Source organism: Monopterus albus, unplaced genomic scaffold, assembly GCF_001952655.1.
Source record: "Monopterus albus unplaced genomic scaffold, M_albus_1.0 scaffold40.1, whole genome shotgun sequence".
In the NCBI taxonomy this organism is placed as follows: Eukaryota; Metazoa; Chordata; class Actinopteri; order Synbranchiformes; family Synbranchidae; genus Monopterus; species Monopterus albus.
The window spans coordinates 5,978,126-5,985,873 of record NW_018127920.1 but is presented as its reverse complement, the minus strand read 5'-3'; positions in this window follow the sequence as shown (position 1 = coordinate 5,985,873).

Genomic DNA, 7,748 nt, shown 5'->3' with positions numbered 1-7,748 from the left:
TAATAATTATTATTATTATTAACAGTGTTGGCGCGCGTCAGGATGCAGCCAAAGGTGATCTGCAGTCGATGTTTGTGAATCCAAATCCACATTAAAATGAAACATATTAACACATAATGCAGATCATGAGCCAAGATAAATAACAAACACCCTGCAGACGTCTCCATTAATCCTTTTACACAGCAGGTAAAGTTAGTCTGACCTCCCTGTGGCTGCTGTCATTGTTAAGTTAGAACAACTTTCACACAGACATACCTGTGTTACTACTGTGGAGATAGCTGCTCACAGTTGCTCATGATGTGTTTCTCCTTATAATAATATATTTCAAACACCCTATAAAATGTGCTTGGTAAGTCCTGACTGCGATGCATCTGTGGCCACCAGAATTGCAAAACACCATTGAACACACCTATACTCACATTGCACCTGGAGTTTAGAGATGAGTTTAATGCTGCACCCTCTTGCAGGAAAACTGAGCCACCTGTCTCTCACAGAAAATTACACTTGGTCGAGCTGGAAATGTTGCAAGTAATAGCATTTTTCATTTTTATGCTATCATTCATATACTGTAGAAAAAAATTATTCACATTCCTTTTCCACTCACAATTTCAAGCCTCCATTCCTCTGGAAAGGTGAAAAGTATTAAAAGTTAAGTATTAAAAACAGAGGTGATATAAACACAAAATCCTCAGTTTGATTCTCGACAAGGACATCTGTTGCATTCATTTCAGAAGTGTGGCTAAAATTAGCCAAATATAAGAAAGCCACCGTGTCTTGTGGATGCTGATCAGGTATAATACTGTATTTATCATGTGTCTGTTCGCTCATTAGCAGTGAAAACATTGCAGCTGAAGCTGGTGGGAAAGCCTTTTCATTTTTGCTTTGTTTTTGCACTAGATGAAAAGTCAGGTTTCAGCCTATCTGATTGATGTTGGTACAGAGCACTCCCCATCATGACTAATTAGACCTTTACAAGAAGGTACATGTGTCCTTTTTTAGTTCCACAGCATTTTCATCTGAGTTATTATGTATTTTTTGGTTGGATTTCTGTGGACAGATGGCCACACTGTGAGACTGCCTTTATTAAACATAAGAGATTTTTTTTCTTGTTTCCATTCAGCTCCATTTATTCAAATGATTTACAATATAGATGACACAGCAATAAAACAAATACACTCTCAAAGTTAAGCTCTAACCTTCTTCAAAAATCTGTATTTTACAGAGGACTGGCCATCACAATTACAGAGAATGAATGAAGCATGAGAGAGGTGACATAATGACATAAAGCAGCTCTCAGCAGGGCTTTTCACCATGTGTTTCTGTATCCGGTAGCCCAGGTATATGGCCCAGTCATGGACAGTATCCAGGGCTGATGCAGTTAGCTGTATTACAGAACATTAATCCAGGATCAGCTCTAATTGTATAGTGAAAACTGAGATGATCAGCATCAACTACAATATTCTTGTTTTGGAAACTTGGAAGCTGTGGTCTATACCTACCTGTAAGCTGAGTGCAAAATATGGGAGAGCTATGTTTGTAGCTGTGTTTTCAAATCATAAACCCAGCTCCATTTGTGATGGTCACAGCTGCGCAGTGTGGAGAGTGAGAATTCTGTGAATAAACTGAAATGTGTCTTATCTAGTTAAGACTGGATAGCATTTCTCAGAGACAAAAACAGTGAGTAAATCCCAGTTCCCTTATTTGATTGTTTCTCATATCTCGATCTTCACTCGACCCAAAAGTTGTTCTAGTTTGCCAATTTTTATCCAAATTTGTGCTAAATCTTAGTTAATGTAGCTTTCTACTAACAACTGCACAGTTTTCTACTAATCTGCCCATCACTGATCAGGATTCTGCTGCTTGTCCTGTGTTAAAACAAGTACATGCACAGCATGCACACTAAGTGCTCAAAGGGGCAGCAGGAGTTTAGTACTGACCTTGAGAAATCTCTTGGCCAGCTGAAGTGGCTAGTACACTCTGTCCAAAGTGCTTGTCAGACGATCAGAAACCTTCAGATTCCCCCTCGCCCTAGCTCTTTCCAGTGTTGGATTTAGGGTGGGGGGGGGTTGTGTCAGATTATTTCTGCAACACTCACAGCCACATCAAGCCATTATTGCCTAGAAAGTATGTTGAGTTTAGGCACATCTCTCTACCAGATGTGGCACTTTTCATGTGAACAGCCAAATGCAACACTATGAGTGTCTTCTTGGAGAGAGTTTCTGAAAATGTGCTCTCTTATCCCCATCACATCTCCCCATCTCTGTGATGGCTGTTTTTTTTTTTGTTTTTTTTTTTACTATAAACATATTTCTGATGTGCTCGAACAGCTTGTTGAACAACCTAGTTCTGAGTATAAACTGGCCCATACGTTATGCTCTGTAAACTGTTATACCCTCCACTAAAAAGCGGGGGCCTGCAATGATCTGGATCCTGCCTCATCTGTATAGAGGCCTGATAAACACCAAATATGATGGCACACCACCAAGACCTAGGGCAGCAGGGGAAGGGGAGCACAGTGCAGCCATGAAACAGAACCAGATTGCTGAGGTCTGGGAGGTATTACTCAGCCAGCACCTGGCCTGCAAGGGTCCCACCAGTCTGTGTAACTCAATCTAAAAGCTTAACTATGTCGAGCTACTGCCAGAGGTCCCCTTTTAATCCAGTACAGGTGCCAAACAGCCCAGTCCACCCACTGCAGGGAGAAAAGAAGCTTCAGTACCTGTATCGGTGGATTTGTACAGGTATTGCATCTTCCTCCATAAGACTATTTATCCTGGTTTGCATGAGACGTTGAAACGCACAAGGCAAAAAAATAATGTGACAAGACAATAGTGCTTTGTTCCTTCAGACAAGGGAAATCAGGTAACAGGAAGTCAATTCTTTTCCACAAAATGATGTAAACCTTGGGGTCTTATGAGGGATTGATATCAGACAATACCCCACTTAAAATCCCTGGTCACTTCTTACCCCTGGAAATTAAAGCAGATTTCAACAGTGGCACCATTGTGATTTACAAATTATTTGACAGAGCAGCTACAAATCTTTAATATCCACTGATGACAGAATGGAATTAGCCACATATTTCTCTCCAAACTTTCAATTTTCTTCCTTGTTGTGTAAGCCTGGGCTCTAATCCCAGAGACCCCTTTGTAAGGTGAGGTGCGTTCGCCAGCCTCAACATGGCCTTTGTTGGGCATCTAAGGGCGGGATGGGGGGGCTGGTGTAACGTGCCAGCATGAGGGGTTGTTCAGGAGCCTAAGAATCAATCCAGTATTACGGTTAAGCCATGTAATAATTACCATCATTAGGGGTAACTAGAGCATGGAGATGACCAGGTCCTGCCCATAAACCTGAAGCTAATGCTGTGTGTTCTTTGAGACATTTGACATATATGTAATTCAGAAATCCTGGAAATTCATATTACCATTCCCCCACAGCTGAAAACTGTCAGAGCTCTGCCCTGCAGCCCTTTGGATCTGCACATGCTCCCATGAGTTTACGAGGTCAACTTCTATATTTCCCCCTTCCACTCCAAGCAATTCTCAGAGAGGAAGAGAGAGGCTTTTACTGCAAGAATCTGGGTGAAATTCAATTACCGAGTTAGTTTTGGAGTAATTCGAATGATCACAACATTGCATTTAATCACACAGACAGATGTTGTTTTAAAAAGAGAAAACACACAGCAGATACGGTACCGGGCAGAACATGGGCATTTAGCAGATCCTATTAGCAAGCTGTGCTGTCTGTGTCTGTGGATGGAATTTGCCTGCTACATCTCCCCCTGTTTAAAACACTTCATGCCTGAAATCGACAGAACATTTCATTAAAGCAAGCGTATCTGTTGCAATAAACAACGCCTGGTAATGCTTGAAAACCTTTACTCAACCTTAAATTGCACCCTCTCAAATTAGACCCGTCTCAGTATGTTGTTATTGGCACGTACCTAACTGCTGCAGATTCCTATCACAGTCTGGGTAACTCAATAAGCATGAGGGCATTGTAGGAATAGCCTCAAACCAATCAACTGGGTTATGTTATGGTTAATGTAATACAGTTTTAATATGCATTTATGGGAAAAATCTGGAAGATATACAGATAATACAACTCAGAATAAACAGCAAAATGTTCCAAACATGCTGTTTTTTTCTGTCTGTGAAGACACAAAGGAAACAACAGTGATGTGCTGTGTCTGTAAAACCACAGACACAGTGAGATGATGAGATGAGAAGGATTTTCTCATCCCTCACAATCAAACGCTTTAATGCAAAACAGCATAAACCAGTGCAAGTACAAAGTTCCATGCAAACTGGGAGGCAATTGTTTATATAAATTCATGTCAACTTATTTATCCAAAGTGGCGGTTCACTGTTTGAGCACCAGAGGAAAAAGAAAGTCTACCTTTGCTGATGACCACTGAAGAAATACTGTCACTCAAATAATTGGGTGCTCTAAGGAGTTTTTTTGTAAATAAAGTCTACAAAACTGATTTTTCTTACAAGTTGGAAACCTGTGTTGTCTACATCACTTGTTTTTTTTATACTGGCAATCTTCTTCCCTGCCTTTGTTGGTGCATTGCTGGGTTTCTTAGTGCGTTTGCACCACCTGTGGATCAGTGGGATATTGTGAAACCACAAACTGGAATGTGCACCATGTCATGTGTACACATACATGTGCATGTGCCTCATAACGTTCAAATATTGCTCCAAAATGCTACCAATGCTCAAAAACCACACAGGATACCTTTAGGAGGTACTGGAGGTCCTACTAAGGTAAGCTCATTTACTACAAACATATACATTTATCCATCTGTTTGATTTACTTATTGAACTCTTTGTGGACACTGTCCTCTGATGGTCCAAAAGACACTACAGCTTCCAGAATACAGATAACAACAAATGTGTGGTTTGACAGAAATACTCTAAAGCTCATATTATTTGCCTTCAATTATTACATTATGCTCAAAACAACAAAGCCATGTTCGACTAACATAAGCTGTGTGTGTGTGACAAATGCAGCCAAATCATTGCGTTGCTACAGCATAGGTGTCAGTACAGAGGGCTTTGGCCACAAGTTGCAACTGACTAAATGGATTGCCCTGCTCTCAGGTAGGGTGCCCTAACCATATGAATTATGAAAACTTGCAATAGAGGAAGATCCACAACACTAAAACTAAAGTGACATTCTCAGGAGTTTATTTTAAATGAATCCAAAATGTCATCAGCATCCAAAAAACCCTGGATATCAATCAAAGATAAGGACAGCTGGACACAGGTAAGTTAGGTATCCACTGTTCATTCATATAAACATCTTATAAAGCATTGTTAACTTACCCAAAAGTATATTAAATTAGGTTTACCTTTATAAATCAATACACGGCCTATTACTAAAACAATAATATAATACCATGGCATTCGGCATAAGGAGAACTTTTACTTTTCATTAAAGTAAGAACATTTTGCTGATAAATTTCTGTACTTTTGTTTAAGTAAAGCTTGGAGGACTTATACTATAAGTGTAGTTTACATCATGATGTTATTGTTTTAAGTTAAGGAACCTTCTCCAGTGAAAACACATCCAGCCAAGTATCTGACCTGTCTGCTGTCAGGCCATGTTGTAAAAAAATAACACATGATGAAAATGGAAATGTTTTAGATGCTTTGTTGTTAGTTTTATAGAGGGAAGCAGTGGATGTAAAATCTCTGGTAGTTTAACCCCTCTGCTTACGTTTACACCTGCAGGAGAATACACATCCCTTCAGTCAGAGGGATCAGCCAGGGATTTAGCTGGTTAATTGGGTCTTAACTTTCCAGAGAAAGAGAGAGAGAATGGACTCTGGAACACTTTAGCCTGAGAGAGGACAAGAGTGGAAAAGTCTGTTTTGGACTCTATTCATCTTAATTTCCTCTGCAATGAAAGAGAAGGAAGATTAATGAAATATCCCCAAATCCATCCTGTTTCTTTTCTATTAAATCAGCAGTGAAATTCAAGCGCCCTGCCCAGCCCAAGGAGGGGGGGACTCTGGGGTAGTCTGGGATAAAGTTTCCCCCATGTTGCTAAAGAGACTCAGGCTGAATTCTGGTGGTGAGCGATGATATTTTGAAAATTCAATTGTCGTTGAAGTCAGTATATCAGGTTACACTTTGATTCCCCTTCAGATTCTAAGCTATTTAATTACACTGGGGTTCATACATGGGTTCATGTTTGGGATAAATAAGACATATTTCATGAACCAGCAGCTTTTTTTCTGGCGGTGACTGGCAGTTGCAGAAATCTATCATAGTTCTTCCTGTTGGATCAACGATATATAGCTAGTTCACTAGTTACAACATTCTTTAAATCTGGGTTTGTGTCTGTGGTCACTATGAGCTGTTGTCATAAATGAAGTTGCTTTGAGTAGGTGTAGTGTCACTGCAAATGCAAACAGCAGCCTCCTCGCTGGAGTCTATTGAAAAACATCGAGACAGGCCAATTGACTTAAGCCCCATGGAGTCGCTTAATCCCATCTGAATTAGAATGAACTAATAAGCAGCCCTGTAATTAATCTAACAATAGAAGAAGTTTGGGAACAAATGTCTTAAAGTGCTAAATCCATTAGAGCCGCAGCTGTGTGCGAGCGGGTGCTGATGAGTCCTGGAGGCCCTACTGCGGAAGATGCTTGGACTGCTCCAGTATGAGGATGGTTCAAAGCTGCAGCAGTCAATAATTTTTCTTAATGGTGGAATATGAAAGGGATCACTTTAAAGGCTTTATTCTATTACAAAGCCCCGTCCGGTTCTTTCAAACCAGGAACTCAGAGGGACGACTCAGACCACTTGGATATATAAAAAATATAACCGTGCTGGTTTATTCAAAGAGTCACAGGCAAGAATTAACATTACACGTCCAGGCATCTTCCACCCCCAAAGCTGCTCCCAGGCAGCCCGGAAGAAGAAGCCCCCTGGACCAAGAAAAGCCGTAATCTTAATCATAATATCTTCCTAGTAAAGGCTTTAATCTATCATAAAGCCACGTCTGGTTCTTTCAAACCAGGAACTCAGAGGGACGACTCAGACCACTTGGATATATAAAAAATATAACCGTGCTGGTTTATTCAGCGGGTCACAGGCAAGAATTAACATTACACGTCCAGGCATCGTCCACCCCCCAAAGCTGCTCGCAGGCAGCCCGGAAGAAGCAAGACCCTGGACCAAGAAACCTATACAATATTAATCCCTCTGGGCTAGCCCCATCCTAGACAGCCCACGTCAAACCGTGACGTCACCTGATATGCCAGCTTGGCAGCTGAGCAGAGCAGTAGTCAAAACATGAAGAAAATAATGTGTGTGAATGTTGATTATGTGGTGTGTATCTAAAAACACTGTAACACAACAATTCACATTAAGAAAAATATTATGGTTACTTTTACCGTCATAATAACATTTATCCCTGACTGCAGCCTTTCTCTGCTTTAACTAACCTTGCATTTAACAGCCTGAGGAAGACATCCTGGCTACACTAACATCTTCTAATACAACAAATCTCTAATCAATATCTATCTAACTAAGAAAGTACCTAACAACTTAAAGAAACTAATTTTACCTCACTAAAGTCTAGCTAATTTGGTCATAAAACTCAATGTATGCCATCAGCCCAGCACCAAAATGCCGACAAAGCTAACTTAGTAGCTATGCTTTTTTTAGGAGCTGATAGAGACTGAACTATATATAAAATACAGTGGATACTGGATTGAGCTTCATCATATGGGAAAA